This window comes from Danio aesculapii, chromosome 2 (assembly GCF_903798145.1).
Source record: "Danio aesculapii chromosome 2, fDanAes4.1, whole genome shotgun sequence".
NCBI lineage: Eukaryota > Metazoa > Chordata > Actinopteri > Cypriniformes > Danionidae > Danio > Danio aesculapii.
In genome coordinates, this window is record NC_079436.1 from 2,735,989 (window position 1) to 2,746,152 (window position 10,164).

The following is a 10,164-nucleotide window of genomic DNA, read 5'->3' on the forward strand; positions in this document are numbered from 1 at the left end:
TGAATATTGTTGGTTATATTATTGGTTATATTGGAATATGAATAACGAATTTTGTTGGTCATGTTGGTTATATTAGAATATGAATAATGAATATTGTTTGTCATATTGGTTATATTGGACTATGAATAACGAATATTGTTGGTTATGTTATTGGTTATGTCGGAATATGAATAACGAATATTGTTTGTCATATTGGTTATATTATTGGTTATATTGGAATATGAATAACGAGTATTGTTGGTTATGTTATTGGTTATATTATTGGTTATGTTGGAATATGAATAACGAATATTGTTGGTCATATTGGTTATATTATTGGTTATATTGGAATATGAATAACGAGTATTGTTGGTTATGTTATTGGTTATATTATTGGTTATGTTGGAATATGAATAACGAATATTGTTGGTCATATTGGTTATATTATTGGTTATATTGGAATATGAATAACGAGTATTGTTGGTTATGTTATTGGTTATATTATTGGTTATGTTGGAATATGAATAACGAATATTGTTGGTCATATTGGTTATATTATTGGTTATATTGAAATATGAATAACGAGTATTGTTGGTTATATTGGTTATATTATTGGTTATATTGGAATATGAATAACGAGTATTGTTGGTTATGTTATTGGTTATATTATTGGTTATATTGAAATATGAACAACGAATATTGTTGGTCATATTGGTTATATTATTGGTTATATTGGAATATAAATAACAAATATTGTTGGTTATATTGGTTATATTATTGGTTATATTGGAATATGAATAACGAGTATTGTTGGTTATGTTATTGGTTATATTATTGGTTATGTTGGAATATGAATAACGAATATTGTTGGTCATATTGGTTATATTATCGGTTATATTGAAATATGAATAACGAATACTGTTGTTTATATTGGTTACATTGGAATATAAGTAATGAATATTGTTGGTTATATTATTGGTTATATTGGAATATGAATAACGAATTTTGTTTGTCATATTGGTTATATTGGACTATGAATAACGAATATTGTTGGTTATGTTATTGGTTATGTCGGAATATGAATAACGAATATTGTTTGTCATATTGGTTATATTATTGGTTATATTGGAATATGAATAACGAGTATTGTTGGTTATGTTATTGGTTATATTATTGGTTATGTTGGAATATGAATAACGAATATTGTTGGTCATATTGGTTATATTATTAGTTATATTGGAATATGAATAACGAGTATTGTTGGTTATGTTATTGGTTATATTATTGGTTATGTTGGAATATGAATAACGAATATTGTTGGTCATATTGGTTATATTATTGGTTATATTGAAATATGAATAACGAATACTGTTGTTCATATTGGTTATATTGGAATATAAGTAATGAATATTGTTGGTTATATTATTGGTTATATTGGAATATGAATAACGAATTTTGTTGGTCATATTGGTTATATTATTGGTCATATCGGAATACGAATAACAGATATTGTTGGTTATATTGGTTATATATTCATTATATCGGAATACGAATAATGAATATTGTTGGTTAATGTTAGTTATATTATTGGTTATACAAGAATATGAATAAAGAATATTGTTGGTTATATTGGAATATTGTTGGTTCTCACTGGTGAGATGCTTCAGATAAAACATCTGCTAAATAAAGTTAAACGTAGTATTACAATACAGTACATATTTTCTCTGTTGCATTTATATAATGTACGTCTTTCTGCGATGAATGATATCATAGATGGACTTCTTCCAATGTTGTTTGTAATCCCTTAAGCTAATTCCTGTGTAGGTGTGAGTGCTCATTTGGCTAATTAAAAGCTTACCCATTCAGGCGCATCGCTCTATTATGGGAAGACGTGATTATTTTCTACCATTACGGATCTCTGGAGTCATACTCTTGAAGCTAATTTTGACAAGCGCCATACCTTTATCTGTCCGTACAGCTTAAGCAGAGCTATGGGAATTCAATTATCAGCGTGCTTTTACTCTAAATAAACGGCACAATGACAAGGGGGTCAAAAAGCTTTAAGTGGTTGCTCAAATTAACATGTAGAACGGACTGACTCTTGAAAGAGCAGTATTTAATATCACAAAGTCCAACAAAACTTATTGAAGGACTTTATATAAGTTCAGAATGCCGTTTCACCCGTGCTGTCAGAAAAGTGTTTGCCTCCTTTTCATTTTTACAGCAAGTCCTGTGCATTTCAATTAATGCGTAAAGGGGATCTATTCCATGAGATGTAAAATAAATCTCTGAGTGTGTGTGTGTGAAGTTTCAGTTTAAAATACCACACAAATAATGTTTTATAACTCTCTGAAACTGACCCTTTTTCGTGAGTGAGTGCACTATTCTGTGCTTCTGAATGGCTGTATTTAACTTTCTGTCGTGTTTAGTCAGGTGCAAACAGCCAAATTTCTCATCACTGCGTATCTCGTCATGTAGCGTGTTGTTAGGACACGCAGTTACAATGTAACCTGCTCACCTAATGTTTATGTTCGTAATATTTATATAATTAGCTAATTAGTAACCTCATGTGGAACTCTGAATCTGCATCTTATTTCGGAGTCTGCTACTGTCCACCGGAGATCGCATTTCGGTTACGGACGCATGCTTTCAGAGCCTTTCTGAATGGATAAAATGTGGGCATATTTAGCAGATGTTTTATCTGAAGCATCTCACCAGTGAGAAACCAACAATATTCCAATATACCCAATAATATAACCAATATAACATTCATATTCCAGTATAACCAATAATATAACTAACATTAACCAACAATATTCATTATTCCTATTCCGATATAACGAATATATAACCAATATAGCCAACAATATCTGTTATTCGTATTCCAATATAACCAATAATATAGCCAATAATATGACCAATATGACCAACAATATTCGTTATTCATATTCCAATATAAGCAATAATATAACTAACATTAACCAACAATATTCAACCCAGGCAACCCAGGGTGTTGAAATATAATTCTGTAAACTGGCAGTGAGCAGGTTAAAATGACCAATACAAAGACAAGGAAGTTCCGGCACGGAAAACACATTTTCAAAACAGATTATCTGACTTCAGCATTGTTTTTCAGATAAACAAGAATGTTCACTTAGCATGTTTCTTAAATATCTGCAAACATATTATGGTATTTTTATGCTTTAGAAGAGTCAAAAACTTACATACAGCCCTTTTAAATGTAATAGGCTATTTCTGTTTTCATTTCCCCTAATGCACACTAGTGCATTGTGCACCATTTCACCAAGCTAGCAAACAACATCAGCCTCAGTGAAGATAAAGAGGAGCTCGCTGGAGCTCGCTTCATTGTTTGCAGACATTTCTTTTTCATCATATCATAAACTTTGATCTGCATTTAAAATACCTATTAAAAAAAGTCACATGATAGCTACTCATTGCACCCTGGGATCAATCCTGAGACTTCTGTTTGCATCCAATAATAGAGTCAATTCAATTTTAAAATGATAGTTACTTCAGTTTAAGTTTTATGGTACAATTATTAAATACATCTTTTAACACTTCTGGAAGGGTACAAAGTCTTTTCTGCACTTTTCATTGATTTTTTTTTCATCTTCACCTTTTAGCTGCATCCTGCTACACATCCTTAGTGGAAAGGGTAAAGTGTGTTCATATCATTGATTCTGGTCTGATATGTTGGCTGATGGATTTTTCTAACCGGTAGGTCACACCGTGAAAGTCAACAGGGTTTTTACTCTGATAAGCCGCTATCCTCTGCTGGCTCGTCATAGGTGTGTGTTTTTTCATCTCTGCTTTATAATAACGTGTGCTAAATCCAACTTGGCCCTGGTGTTAAGGTGTGTTGTGTTCAATCAGATCATAGAAAATGGAGACATTCCCTTTTTTACCTGGCGTTTTATTCTCATGGACTCCTTTGTCCACTTTTGACCCATATTCAGCTTTCTTTCAGGAGAAGCCCATGTGAAAAAATACTATAGTCATTTGTATACTGTAGCATTTTTGAACCATACTGTAGTATACTTGAATTAATCTGTTGTGGAGATTCTATTCTGTGGAAAATAACAACTTGTATTAAAAACATATTACCCAATATTGCAAGTTTTTATGCTGCAGACAAGGTCAAAAATAAACAATTGTGGCTCACAAACACTACTAAACTACTACACTTACACAAACACTAACTAAATCAATTAATTAATTAACTAAACAAATTAACAAAATAAATAAAAATAAGTAAAAAAAAATAAATAAATAAATACATGAACAAAATAATAAATAAATAAACATATGAACAAAATAAATAAAAATAAGTAAAAAAATAAACAAAATAAATAAATGAACAAAATAATAAATAAATAAACAAATGAACAAAATAAATAAAAATAAGTAAAAAAAAATAAATAAATAAATACATGAACAAAATAATAAATAAATAAACAAATTAACAAAATAAATAAAAATAAGTAAAAAATAAACAAAATAAATAAATGAACAAAATAATAAATAAATAAACAAATGAACAAAATAAATAAAAATAAGTAAAAAAATAAACAAAATAAATAAATGAACAAAATAATAAAATAAACAAATGAACAAAATAAATAAAAATAAGTTAAAAAAATAAACAAAATAAATAAATGAACAAAATAACAAATAAATAAACAAATGAACAAAATAAATAAAAATAAGTAAAAAAAATAAACAAAATAAATAAATGAACAAAATAATAAATAAATAAACAAATGAACAAAATAAATATTAAATAAATAGCTTAAGAATTAATTAAATAAATAAAAACATAAATAAATAAACTAATTAATTAATTAATTTATTTTATATATATTTTTTTTTAGCAATTTATGACTGATTTTGTGACAAAACGTCAGCCGTTATTTGCTTCAGCTCTTGTGTTTTGCTATTAATAGCAGGAATTGAGACCTAAGATAACACTTTTTAGGAGCAAATATACATGGGTGGTAAGAGAACCCCCCCCCCCCCCCCCCCCCCCCCCAAATATGTATAAATTGAGACAGTAATAAAATCTCCATCATCCTCTTATAAATGGTGAAAATTCCTTATGTCTGCCTGAGAAACAAATACCATCCGAATGGAGCTTTAGATGCTTCATTCATTCAATGCATGATGTAATACATGCAATATTGCAACTTTTTGGATTAAGGTGATAAAATACCCAGCGGCCTTCCAGTGACCCTGCAGACTGACAATCACATTCTGGAAACAAAGCCACTTTACACCCTCAAAACAGAAGTGAGGTTTGCTTGTTATGTTTGCGGAGACATAACCTAGAAATAAATCCTAATAAATCCTGTCGTCTTGTTTGTATGGGGGTCCTACTTGTATGTACATGATTTGGCATCCAATTTAACACAAACCAACCATATCTTGCTCGATTCTCCTTCCTTTTTCTTGTAAGCATAACTAAGACTAACTATGGTAACTACAGTTGAAGTCTGAATTATTAGCCCTCCTGTATAATTTCTGTTTAACAGAAAGAAGATTTTTTTAACACATTTCTAATCATAATAGTTTTAATAGCTCATTTCTAATAACTGATTTCTTTTCTCTTTGTCATGATGACATAATATTTGACTAGATATTCTTCAAGACACTAGTATTCAGCTTTAAGTGACATTTAAAGGCCTAACTAGGGTAATTAGGGTAAAGTTAGGGTAATTAGGCAAGTCATTGTATAACAGTGGTTTGTTCTGGAGACAATCCAAAACTAATATTGCTTAAGGGGGCTAATAATATTGACCTTAAAATGTTTTTATTCTAGCCGGAATAAAACAAATAAGACTTTCTCTAGAAGAAAAAATATTACAGGAAATACTGTGAAAATTTCCTTGCTCTGTTAAACATCATTTGGGAAATATTTGAAAGAGAATGCCCTCACAGGAGGGCAAATAATAATACATTTATCTATAGAGTATATATCCAGTGACATTAAGATAGTAAGATATACATGTTAGATAAAGATATCTTATGCTTTGGAATCTTGAAGGTGCAGAATGACAGCAATATTTTTGTGTTTCACACTGAACGTGTGCCCTTTTATTTTGTAAAACAGTTCAGTTTAATGGCAGCAAGACTAGATAAGATGTTGTACAAAATCTGAATTTAACCTGAATCTCATTTTTAGGGATTTAAAGGCTATATTTTCATGATGTCAGCCAGTAATTAAAAAATATTAAATCAACTCTTTAATCTTTCTCAAAATCTTTATGATTTACTATGATCTGTTGAGCAAAAGAGAAGATATCAGCAAAAATGCTGCTATGGTATCCATTGACTTCCATATTAGGAAAAAAATGACTATGAAGTCGATGGATACCAATTTCCACAATTCTTTAAATGATCTTCCTTGGTGTGCAGCAGAAGACAGAAACTCAAATAGGTTTTGAATTATCGAATGGTGACTAAATGACTACAGAATTTAAATTTTTGGGTGATTTTAAGTGTGATTTACTCCTTTTCTCTCACAGTGTGTTATATCACAAAGCCACGGTTCCAGATGTTTACTGCCTCTGAATAACCTGCACAATCACGGGTTTGTTAAATCAAAGTCCTACACTGCAGAAAATGCTTTTGTACGTTGATTTTTTTGTCTTGTTTCTAGTCCAAATATCTTAAAAATGTTTAAATCAAGAAGCATTTTTTAGACAAGTGCAAAATATTTTGTGTTTTCAGAAATAATGACAAAATTAAGCAAGTTTTTCTTGTAAACAAGTAAGCCTTATGTCAAAAAGAAAAGCTAAATTATTTTATTGACCCCATTGGCAGATTATTTTGGGTGTTTTAAGGTAAAACTTGCTCTATTTTGGCATATATTTTCTTTAAAAATTATAATATTTTTGTTTGTATAGACCAATGCTTCATGATTTAAGATTTGTTTTGATATTTGGACTAGAAACAGGTCAAAAATCTAAGTAAGAAAAGTATTTACACAGTGGAGCTAGATTTGAATGCCAGCATTAATTCAGTACCAATTAATCAAATGATTGTAGCTCTGCTTGTTAAATAGTATCAATAACATTTATTTTCTTCTTAATACCATTCCAGTGTACTGCCAAAAAAATGCACTCCTGTGAGATTATGCCTCCACTCCAGAAATGATTTTTGTTGCTCGTTCAAAACTACTTATTTAAAATGAGTTGAAACAACCCAATTCTTGAGTTTGAGGCAACTTAATTGTTTTAAGTTCAATACAGTCACATTTGTAAAAAATGATTAAGTTAACTAAATCAACGTTGGAACAACATGGAGGAGTTATGTGCAACCTAGCATTTTTTACAGAGTGTATCAGAAGGTAAAACAGCTGAACAGACTATGAAGAGAGGTGATATACATGTAAACTCAAGACTTCATTAAAAGGGCATAATTGGACTCCTTTTAAGCCTGCAGGGCGAACATCCAGTAATGCATTACAATTATCTCGCCGTGAGGTCATAAATACATGCATTAGAGTTTCTCTATCAGACACTGAAAGCATGTGTTGTAATTTAGAGATGTTTGCCAGTCCTCAAGTGAGCGTTTTAAGGATATCGTCTAATCTGTGATAATATATGATCACATTATTCAGATAAAGTGCCATTAAAGAAACCTGGCTAATGTTAGGTAAGCCTTGGCAATAGACTACTTCAATGTGGTCATGTCATTGGCCTATGAACATTTCCTGCTTGTTATCAAACTATTTCATAACTGTAACACGAGGTAATTCAATCATAACTCAATGTTAAAACAGCTATCATAAGGTTATTAATCAATAGGTGGCTCTTTATGGATTTTCAGAAACTATAGAAATACAAAATGTAAAACAGGAAATACGTTGGGACAACTGTTTTTGTTTACATCCTTCAAATTGTCTATAATGCTAAGTTAGCATTTGTTTTTGTATTTGGACTGGTATGATAGATGCGTTACAATGCTACATTTTCCAGCTCTGCAACATATTATTCAACAGAATTATGTGGGTATATGGACAAAAAGCAAGTATTCAGCGCCATCTGCTGTATCAAGAGAAGAAATTGTGTAAAAAATATATATATAGCGCTGGTTTAGGGATGGGCAAACTCGGTCCTGGAGGGCTAGTGTCCTGGAGAGTTTAGCTTCAACTCTAATCAGACACAGCTTCTTGTAGCTTTCTAGTGACATTGAAGACACTGGTTAGTTTGTTCAGGCTCTCCAGGACCGAGTTTGCCCATCCCTGGATTAGGACCTTTGTATCCCTGCTGAAAAAAACAGCTTAAACCAGCCTAGGCTGGTTGGCTGGTTGACAAGCCTGGTTTTAGGGGGGTTTTGGCCATTTCCAGCCTGGTCTTAGCTGGTCAGGCTGAAAAATGAGAGCCCAGTCAAAGCTGGTTTTAGCTGGATTTAGCTGGTCATTTTCCAGCCTGACCAGCTAAGACCAGGCTGAAAATGGCTGGAAAACAGCCTGGAAATGGCCAAAACCCCTCAAAAACCAGGCTGGTCAACCAGCTAAAACCAGCCTAGGCTGGTTTAAGCTGGATTTTTCAGCAGGGATGTACTTGTGAGGGGAAAAATAAGGTATTTATTAAGTATAATAGGTTTACAGAATGGGGATTGTTCAAAAAATAAGGTTTTTATTAAGTATAGTAGGTCTAGTAAATTTCATTTAACAGTGGGGGAGTCATGAACAATTTTTGAAGGGGACACAAATAATAGTCAGGTTGTACATATAAAGATATGTCACCAGACAGAGTGAAAAAATATATAAATCTGGGATTACCCCTTTAATAAAAGCACAACACACTTACCTGACACTGTACGTCTGATTGACCCTGCTCGACTTGTCCCACAATAATTTCTGTCTCCTTTGCCTGTGTTTGATTTTGTGACATTAGTATTTTCATAAGCTTCCATTCTTAAAGCCAAATTGCCTTCATGTGTGAACTTTTTGTACTTACTTGGCGTTTAGGTGCACCTAAAGATGACCTTATGTCCATTTTCCTTTTCTCTGTCATTGACACTGCAAGGCAAGGCAAGATTAAACTGTAGCACATTTCATACACAATGGTACTTCAAAATGCTTTACTAATAGAAAGTAAAACTATAAAAATAACAACAAGGAATTTAAAAAAAATGTTTATATTTGTGTTTTAAAAACTAATTGAGACACTTTAGAAGAGAAGAATAGCTGATTACACAAAATATTACAACGGTGTGAGTTCGGACGTATCACTGTGCTCATTTAGTAAATGCAACAGCTAAACAATATGCTAACTGTGGCCGTTAATGTTAAGTTAACATAATGCCAAGTCCTCACAAATAAAACAATGCGGGAAACGGCTTTGGTTTGCTAGTGCACTGTGCAACAAGCTATTGAGGTAAAGTTGGTTTTATATTCGCACATTACTTCTTTGATAACTTGTGCCATGCTCCGTATATTGTTTACTATGGAATATTTAGCCTGAAAACACACTTCAAAACAACATTAGCACTAAGTATGATTGTAAACAATGTTGTACTTTGATAGTCACTGGCTGCTTATATGATTTCACTATTTAGAGTTTGCAGACATTGCTCTTCTGAAATTATATTATTAAGGAGAAAGTCAGAATGTGCGAAAATAAAACCAACTTTACCTCAGTCAACAAGCTACTGTAAACAAGCTAACGTTAACTAGATAAGTAATATTTTAATCGCTAATATAGCAGATTCGTGGAAAATTACATCAGTAATCAGCATTTTTGCCGCGACTAGTTTTATTATAACTGCATTAAAGAGGATAACTTTATTTAAAGTGATAAGGGAGCCGCAGGCACACACCTGAGTAGGTGAGATGAACTGGAAAAGCAAGAGGGGTCTGGATGCAGACTTGGTGCAGATGCAATCTGAGCTGCATCCGATGCTTTTTATTGCGCTCACCTAACCCCACCCCTAACCCTACCTGTCACAGTGACGTCAACTACTCCATTGAATGCATTGTGTCTGACGTTGCAATCTCAGCGTGCATCATAAAGGCTGCATCCAGATACTATTGGGAAAAGCTGGCAGAGGGCCAAACCACTGTGAAGAAGGGGAGGGGGACTCAACTGTTTCTAAATGCTTTTTTTGTGTGTTAGTTTTTTTTTTTTTTTTACTTACACAATTATTTAAGGTATACAT

The 10,164-nt window shown here is 32.0% G+C and overlaps 1 long non-coding RNA gene across 1 annotated transcript in view; it reads right to left on the reverse strand.

The window, feature by feature from the left end:
• Positions 1 to 9,863, reverse strand: part of LOC130235164 (uncharacterized) — a 13,923-nt gene extending 4,060 nt beyond the window's left edge. Inside the window, exons 1-3 of the long non-coding RNA XR_008838370.1 lie at positions 9,826 to 9,863; positions 8,964 to 9,025; positions 8,814 to 8,876 (exon numbers count right to left, since the gene is read on the reverse strand). This is a non-coding gene — a long non-coding RNA (uncharacterized LOC130235164). The remainder of the gene's footprint in view (positions 1 to 8,813; positions 8,877 to 8,963; positions 9,026 to 9,825) is intronic.
• Positions 9,864 to 10,164: the final 301 nt, after the last annotated feature.